Here is a 9,974-nt window from a genome sequence, read left to right on the forward strand (position 1 = left end):
GAAATGATATACCGATGTTATAATCAGTCAAAGTATGGCTATCAAAGAACTTCACCATGAAGGACTTGGGAGAAGCATCCTACATTCTTGGTATGAAGATCTATAGAGATAGATCTAGAAGAATGATAGGTCTTACCCAGGGTACATACATCCAGAAAGTGCTTAAAAGTTTTAGCATGGAAAACTCCAAAAGAGGTCTCATACCGATGAGCCATGGAGTGTCGCTTTCCGAAAAAATGTCTCCTAAGACACCTGAGGAAAGAGAGCGTATGAGTAAGATTCCTTATGCTTGAGCAATAGGATCTATCATGTACGCGATGTTGTGTACAAGGCCTAATGTTGCTTATTCAATTAGTGTGACGAGCAGATATCAGTCCAATCCAGGTGAAGACCACTGGAAAGCAGTGAAAAACATCCTTAAGTACTTGCGAAGGACTCAGGACATATTTCTTGTTTTTGGTGGTGAATCTGAGTTGAAAATAGAGGAGATGTCAGCGTCGAGAGAGTTGACACACATAACAGTGTAGCAGACCCACTCACAAAGCCACTTTCTCAGAGTCACTTTGATCATCATAAAGACAAGATGGGTATTAGATACCAGAGTGATTGGCTTTAGTACAAGTGGGAGATTGAAAGAGATATGTCCTAAGTCTAATCATGTATGAGGATTTAGGAATAACTTTTATGTAATCTGTTTTGATTTCATTGATATTAATAAAAGACTTGTTTTGTTTTTATTGCGAGCTCTATCTATTTAAATGTTTAAATAAGATATACCACAGTTTAGAGTAAAGCTTTTTATGGATTGTGATGAGATCATAATAATGAGACCTAAAAGATGATAACTCTACACTTAAATAGTTCCTGGTCATAGGATTACTAACTGGTAATTAATAATCCGCAAAGATCGGTACATACTATGCTTGCTTCATTATGAAGAATGTCTGTTCTCATAGACATTTGTGTGGTGACACTATAGCTAGTATGTAGGTGCTTATTATAGAATAAGTTCACTGAACATGACTCACACAGCTGAACAACTGATGGAGTTCACTCACGTGTCAGCAGTTGTTCACATAGTGATAGTTGTACAAGTATCCTTAGACTTGAGGTCATCATAGTCATCTTGTGTACACTGAACTATGCTTTGGTTTAGTTCTTAGTCTCAAGGGACAATTATAAGGGCTCTACTGGGTATAGGAATTTGTACACGAAGATAATGTATGATCAATAAAGGATCTACCCCTTCCAGTGTAGGAAGAGAATGTTCAATGCTGATCTACTTATGTTAGTTCAGGAATCTCTGGCCAGAGTAAATGAAATTAGAAAGGAGTTTCTAATTTACATTAAGTAGAACTAAGCATAGTGAATGGGAAAGCAAATGATTAAATAAGAAAGGCTTGACACAAGTTCCATGCCTTGTATTTAATCGTGACATTGCAGGGTAGAAGGAATTGATTGTACGGTAACTACTCACTGAATAGGTTCTTGGTATTCTAAGCAGTGAATTCGTATTATCCGGATAGTCGCGATATGCTGAGAAGTATCCCTCACGATGTAGAATAAATATGATTAATTTATTAATTATCATATTTAATGAATTAGATAATTTATATAAATAATGATAAAATAGTTTTATTATTATTTATTTCTACTACCGGCTTAATATTGAACCTATAGGGTCACACCATAAAAGAGAATGATTTAATGGTGGAGGAATATATTAATAATGGCTGATAATTATTTATTTGTGAAATAAATAATTAATTAACAAATTTAATAATTGATTAAATGAGATTTAATTAATTATAAATTAATTAAGAAAAGTTCTTAATATTATTAATTAAGAATTTAATTTTGGAAATTAAATCAAGTGAGAGAATTATTTTTCTAAAGTGTTTAGAAAATGGATTAATGATTAAAAGGTGTTTTAATTATTAGTTAATTGGTTAATAAGAATAATCAATTAAAGGGTTAATAATAATAATATTTTATGGAAAATTTTCAGCTGAAAATTTTGCCTATAAATATACTATTATAAACCCTATTTGCCTTAACCCAAAATACAAACCCTAATTCTAAAGTAGAAATTAGAGGGAGGCAACTAATTCTCTCAACCTCTTCCTCCTCCATTACATTGATCTCTTGGTGGATACCGGTGGAGTGCTTCACACTTGAGGAGCAGCTGCTAAGGATCTCCGCTCGTCATTTTTGGATCGCCATTAAAGACCTCCATCTTTTCATTAACGTAAAGCTTCTTAAGGTAAACATACTGAACTACGAATTAAATATTATTTTTCGCATGGATCCTGCGGAGGGTTTCAATTTTTTTTAAGATTTAAGTTTACGTTTTCGCTGCGTTTATGTGCTAAAAACCCTTCAGCCACTACCACCGATGGATCCTAACTCAAATACCAACCAGTTCATGAGATCCTAGTACTGCACAACTTTAAACTTGGAGCTAATGAAACGGTCAATAGTCCGGGCTCTCTCTACAGCAGCCTGAGTCAAGGATCGCACTCTCTCCTGTACATTGGGTGAAGGGGCAGGGATGCCCTGAAAAGGCCCGACCGGTATCTGGTCAAGCTGTGCCGCTAACCCTGGGCTCTGCTCTCTGATCAAAGACTGGTTCACCGCTCGGTGAACATGGTAAGGGATCGGGGGGGATGCACCTGAAGGAACGGATGGAGGGACAAGTTGTCTCGAGGTGGAAGAACTGGGACCGCACCCTGGAGGAAAATCCCTAACGGCTGACACTGACCTTCGTACCCAATGGGAGAACTAGAAATCACTATGGGCCACTGTCAACAATATAAATATACAGGGAAGATGCAACAAGGTTAAGGCAAGCCTATTAAAGTATTAATAGATGCCGGGGTAACGCCGTCAGAACCCTCAACTAACACTTAGGGTTGCTCCTTGACATGAGTTGCTGACTCACACTTTAGGACGCACTTTCTACACCTTTCTGACTCAATCCATAACCTAAATCAGGGACTTGAACATGTGGCTCTGATACCAACTGTGACGGCCTCAACCCCGGGGTCAGGGGCTGACGTCACCAAAATATAACAAATTACAATTATAAAATTACTAAATAACTTTATTATATAAACACGACCCCAACCAAGAGCTAAAATAGGTTTAAGTATTATTTAGGTTACAGTTCAACCACAAACTTATTTCATAACCCGACACTCTAATTATTACAGCAACTCATCAAACCTCAGGGTCTGATACAAACTACCTCAGAGGAGCCGTGACCGGAGGGGGCTGACACTCCACTATGTCCTGGTCTTCTAGACATCTGTAATAAATAAGTATAAAACAAGCTGCAAGGGTTAGCAATCAATTGCTCAACAGTACCTCTATATGAATAACAAGTAAAACAGTTATATAAAATAGTATATGAACAAATGTCAGAACTAGTTTACGAAAACAGGTAAAACAGGTATAAACTGGATATCAAAATTAGCATGCTCTGTAAAATAATAACATATGTAGTATGCTGTGTAAAAATACCATAGTTTAATTTTAGCATGCTATTTCCTTTCCAAAACCACTGTCCTATTACTGGAACCATAAACCATCTGTCCCGTTACGGGGACCACAAAACTATTTGTTCTGTTACGGGAACCATTAAACCAAAATCAGATATAAAATTTGACGAATCCTAGGGAAATCTGATCAGTCTATCCCACCATAATTTGTTTCGGAACTCAGAGACTAGCTAGGTCTTTGTCATACTGGACTAAGCGGCCTACCAATGCGTGCATCTGACTTAGCCTCTTACGCAACCATGCTGGGTCGTTACGGACCTCTTACGCACCCATCCACCATCTAATTTGTTTTTATCCAGTTTTCAAAATTAATTCCACCTATCTCTTTTTAAACAATTATCTCACAACACACATTCCAAATATCTTTTCAATTCAATCACAATCTAGAGATAAGTATTTTCAGAAGTTACTTCTTCCCCAAAACATCAGTTAGTAAAACATATTTAAACACGGGGAATACGTAACTTAAAACATTTTGTTCCAGTACGTAATTTAAATCAACAATTATTTATATATACTGAATTATAAAAGATTTGTTCAGGGGTACTTGCCTTGCGAAGCTTTATACTAACACTGGCTTGACTCTAACCGACATAACTACTGGGTCCTTCGACTTGAACCTACAGAATCGAAATAACCTAGGTTAAACGACTGGTCATGCTTGACTTATCCACACTAAACACATTACCCAATGATACGATTCCCGACTCGCACATATATACAAAATAATATACATATAGTAATGCACGTAATAGTACACGTAACAATTACGGTTCGATTAGTATCGGTTCGAATTTAAAATAAATTTTAGAAAAATTTTGACAGCGACTCTTCTATTTATAGACCTACCCGTCGAAACATCAATCTACGTCAAATCCCAACAATTCACAATTTGCAATTCGTAATTCCATATCACTCGTCACGCAAATATTTATTCGTGCTTTGAAATAATTTATACGATCATTTTATTTATTTAAAATATTTAGGACTCAGAACCAAGTCATCATCGTCCCCCGTCCGCTCGTAAATAGTCATCGCAGTACGGTGGCAAAATTTTTAGGGAACCCGGTATTTCGTATTCCAACAAAAAATTTCACCGATTATTAAAATTGTTTTTACTGCACGGATATTTTATTTCACAAAATCAGTCAACAAAATTCCTGCAGGAAAATCAAATAATTCATATCAAAACCCAACTGCATACTAACTAGGCCCAATATTAGGGCCCCAACTACTAAGTCCAACTTCCAGGCCCAATAACAGGCCCAACAGAAACAAACAGAGAGAACAGAACGGAGCACCACAAGCACAGCCGGAACACGGCCAAAAATACGGCAAAAAAGACGGCCATAAACACGGCCACCCACACAAACTAACACATCATCACACACACATATATACACGCACACAAATACACACACACACATGCACAGAGAATTAAACCAAGAGGCACAGATTCAACTGGAAAAGGGAACAGCCGGAAGAACAACGACAAGAAACAGCGGGAAAGCGGAAGAACAGAGGGGAGGGAGGAAGAAAACAAGAAGCAAGAGAGAATCGCAGGAGAGAACGAAGAGAGAGAGATGAGATGATTCGAGAGAGAGAGGGAGAGATGAGATAATTTGAGAGAGAGACAGGGTCGAATGAACCGAAAGAAAAAGAAATGCCCCAAAAATTAGACTGCTGACACGTATCCAATATTTGTGATACGTGCCACCTTTTAACCTATTGCAATTGTGTGCCTCTATTTTGCTCCGAACTCGTAATTTATGAACCAAACTACGCATAAAATAACTTCAGAGAATTACCAAAATAATCTTAAAATATTACTAATATCCTGATCTTAATAAAAATGTAAATCCCGAAATTTTTAAATAAATTTTAAAACGCAACTTAGACCGTAATTGAAGACTAAATGAAACAACGACGAATAAGATTAATCTCAAAAATTACCAAAATAATTTTAAAATTCTCAGAATATTAATAACTTAATAAAATATGAGTTTCATGATTTTTAAAGAATCCTGGAATTAAATATGGATTTTATAAGTAAACATAATTAGAAAATCATTTAAAAATGAATAATCTACAAAATATTGATCTGTAAATTTATAAAATCCCAAAAATAATTATTGAAATTATAAAATCATAAACATAATTTTAAAGATAATCCAAATATTTTTGATAATAATTTTACCATAAAATCACTTCTAAAAGCGAAACAAAAGTAATATAGTGCGAGTAAATAATCATACCAACAATCCACGTAACCCAACAACCACATAAAAATAATAATAAATAAAACACAGAGATCAAAATCAATATAAAATTCTTTATTTAATAAATTACGCAATAATTACACATTTAAATATTACAAAAATGTACGAGTCGTTATATATACCACTTCAGTTCATGCAGAAACTTCTTCCTTTGAGCGTACGACAAGTCAGGATGCATGATATTACTCACAAGGTAGTTCACAATGTCTGCAAACCACGGTTCCTCATCTTGCACTCTGAAAAGATGCTCATCGGGAAAAGACTTATTGATTAATGTCTTGTCCAATGAAGTAGCACTTGGATCTTTTAAACGCGAGACATGATCAGCGACTTGATTCTCAGTCCCCTTTCTGTCCTTGATCTCTAACTCAAATTCCTGAAGCAAAAGAACCCATCTGATCAATCTAGGCTTCGAGTCCTTCTTCGAGACGAGATAACGAATTGCAGCGTGATCAGTGAAAACTGTCACTTTAGTCCCAAGTAGATAAGATCAAAATTTCTCAAAACCGTAGATGATAGACAAAAGTTCTTTCTCCGTAGTAGTATAATTCAGTTGAGCACCATTCAGGGTCTTACTAGTGTAGTAGACCAAATGAAATATGTTATTCTTTCTCTGCCCAAGAACTGCTCCAACTGCATAGTCACTTGCATCGCACATCATCTCAAAACGTTCATTCCAGTCAGGTGCAGTTATGACAGTTGCCGTGATTAAACTATTTTTCAACGTCTCAAAAGCAGCAAGGCACTCGTCATCAAACTTGAAAGGGATATCTTTCTCTAGCAAACTGCACAATGGCTTCAAAATCTTTGAGAAGTCCTTGATAAAACACCTATAGAAATCCGCATGACCAAGAAAACTGCGAATTCCCTTTACAGAAATAGGTGGAGGAAGATTTTCAATGACCCCCACCTTGGCTTTGTCCACCTCAAGACCCGTACTAGAGACCTTGTGCCCAAGAATAATGCCCTGTCGCACCATAAAGTGACATTTTTCCCAATTGAGAACCAGATTGGTCTTAACACACCTCTTGAGAATATTTCCAAGATTCTGCAAGTATTCATCAAAAGAATCGTCAAATACAGAGAATTCGTCCATGAACACCTCCACATTCTGACCAATCATATCAGAAAAGATGGCCATCATGCAACTCTGAAACGTGGCTGGTGCACTACACAGACAAAAAAAAACTCTTCTAAAGGCGAAAGTACCAAAGGAACAAGTGAAGGTAGTCTTTTCCTGATCTTCTGGAGCGATACAACGCTGATTATAACCCGAATAGCCATCCAGAAGACCGTAGTACTCGTGTCCAACCAACTTGTCGAGCATCTGGTCAATGAAAGGCAGAGGGAAGTGATCCTTCCTAGTGGCCTTATTCAGCTTCATGTAGTCCATACAAACTCTCCATCCCGTGACTGTTCGAGTAGGGATGAGCTCATTCTTTACATTAGTAACTACTGTGATCGGATTAAGTCTTCTTTGCTGCATTCAACCACTTAAGAATTTCCTTCTTCACTACTTCCTTCATGATCGGATTAAGTCTTCTTTGCTGCTCAACCGTAGGCTTACTACCTTCCTCTAGCAGAATTTTATGGGGAATAAGAAGGGTTGATTCCCTTAATATCTGTTATAGTCCAACCAATTGCCGATTTGACCTCTCTTAGAATCCTCAAGAGTTTTTCCTCATCACTTCCTGAAAGGTCAGATGCAATAATAACAGGCAAGGTAGATGCATCACCTAAAAAAGTATACCTCAAATGTTCAGGTAGTGGTTTCAGCTCAAGAGTAAGAGCTTCCTCAATAGATGGCTTGAGGTGTTTTGGAGATTTGTTCAATTCCTCAATTCCAAGAGATTCAAAAGGCATATCAATCTTCCTCTTCGAGGGATAAGCATTCAGATATTGCAATTACTCTTCACTTTCATCATCTTCGCTATCTGAATTCCCCAACAAGGCCTTCTCTAAGGCATCAGACCTTAGCAATTGATCAAGTTCTGATGCAACCACAGAATCGACAAACTTCACCTTTAAGCACTCCTCATTTTCCGTAGGAATTTTCATAGCATTGAACATATTAAAAGTTACATCCTGATCCAGCACTCGTATTGTAAGCTCACCCTTCTGCACATCTATCAAGGTACGGCCAGTCACCAAGAAAGGTCTTCCCAAAATTATGGGAATCTTCTTATCCTCCTCGAAATCAAGAATTACGAAATCAGCAGGGAAGATGAGTTTATCAGCCTTGACCAAGACATTCTCCACAATACCTCGCGGATATGTAATAGAATGATCGGCCAACTGCAAAGTCATATAAGTCGGTTTCGGATCAGGCAAGTCCAACTGCTTGAAGATTGACAAGCGCATCAGATTGATGCTAGCTCCCAAGTCATATAAGCATCTGTCGAAAGACACTAATTTTCCAATAGTACAGGGAATAGTGAAGCTTCATGGATCTTTTAGCTTTGGAGGCAACTTATGTTGCAGCACACCACTGCATTCCTCAGTGAGAGTGACAATCTCTAAATCATCTAGTTTCACTTTCTGAGAGAGAATACTTTTCATAAACTTTGCCTAACTAGGCATCTGCTCAAGAGCCTCAGCGAAAGGTATGTTGATATGAAGTTTCTTGAACACCTCCAGAAACTTCTCAAATTGCTTATCCAGCTTTTTCTTCTACAGCCGCTTATGAAAATATGGTGGAGGATAGATCTGTTTCTCCCCTGTATTACCCTCAGGAGGAGTGTGCTCAACAGTAGTCTTCCTTGGTTCCACTTCTGCTTTGCGCTGCTCTACTTCTTCTTCATCCCCAGCTACTTCATTCGAAACTTGAGTTTGGACGGGATTTGCAACCTTCCCAGACCTCGAAGTTATTGCCTTCACCTGCTCCTTAGCTTCCCTCTTTCCTGGTACTTCAGTGGCACTAGGTAGTGCACCAGGTTGATGATTTAGCAAGGCATTGACAATTTGTCCAATTTGATTTTCCAAAGTCTTGATAGAAATAGCTTGGCTTTTACACATAAGCTTCAACTTCTCTAATTCAGATTTTTCATTAGCTTGTTGCAGCTGAATTTGTTGTCTTGGTGTATATTGCTGTTGCTGAAAACTGGGGGGGTTGTACTGCTTTGCTGGTACTGCTGATAAGGCTGTTGAACCGCATTCTGAGTGTTGTTCCAACTGAAATTAGGATGATTGCAGTTGTTAGGATGATAGGTAGCTGGCACAGGTTGTTGCGATCACTGAAAGTTGCTCACGAACTGAGCTGATTCACTATAAATAGTATACTGATCAGTTTCATGGGCACCCGTACAAAGCTCACAGGCACTAGTGATTTGATTAACTCCATAATTAGCCAAAGTGTCCACCTTCATCATCAAAGCGTTAAGTTGGGAAGCTATATCAGTTGCTGCATCCAACTCCAAAATTCCTGCTACTTTTCCCTGAGTCAGTTTCTGGGAAGGATTCTGGTATTCATTAGCAGCCATCAGTTCAATCAATTCATAAGCTTCATTATAGCTCTTAGCCCATAAGGCTCCTCCTGATGCTGCATTGAGCATGGGTCTAGAAGTAGCACCCAGTCCATTATAGAAATAGTTTATAATCATCCAATCAGGCATGTCATGGTGTGGGCACTTCCTTAGCATCTCCTTATATCGATCCCAAGCCTCACACAGAGATTCTCCAATTTGCTGAGCAAATTGAGTAAGAGCATTCCTAATTGCAGCAGTCTTTGCCATAGGGAAGAATTTATTGAGAAACTTTTGAGCAAGATCTTCCCAAGTAGTGATAGACCCTGGTGGTAGAGAATGTAACCAGCACTTTGTTTTATCCCTCAGAGAGAATGGGAGGAGTCACTGATTGATAGCATCTTCAGTCACACCATTGAACTTGAAAGTATCGCAGATCTCGATGAAATCCCTGATGTGCATGTTGGGGTCTTCTGTAGGAGAACCCCTAAAATGAACTGAGTTCTGTATCATGTGAATCGTGCCTGACTTAATCTCAAAAGTGTTAGCCGAGATGGCTGATCTCATGATGCTTGACTGAATATCATTGATCTTAGGCTGAGAATAGTCCATCAGAGCCTTAAAAATTTCTACTTGATCTCCCATCACTACTAAAGCTGGTTCCTCGACTTTCT

General features: G+C 38.0%; 1 non-coding gene across 1 annotated transcript; it reads left to right on the plus strand.

Annotated features, from left to right (window-relative positions):
• The first annotated feature begins 9,448 nt into the window (after positions 1-9,448).
• On the plus strand, positions 9,449-9,555 carry LOC141710204 (small nucleolar RNA R71). Its single transcript, XR_012570736.1, has one exon. It is a non-coding gene; the product is annotated as a small nucleolar RNA R71 (small nucleolar RNA).
• The last annotated feature ends 419 nt before the right edge of the window (positions 9,556-9,974 follow it).

This window comes from Apium graveolens, chromosome 2 (genome assembly GCF_009905375.1).
Source record: "Apium graveolens cultivar Ventura chromosome 2, ASM990537v1, whole genome shotgun sequence".
Classification (NCBI taxonomy): Eukaryota; Viridiplantae; Streptophyta; class Magnoliopsida; order Apiales; family Apiaceae; genus Apium; species Apium graveolens.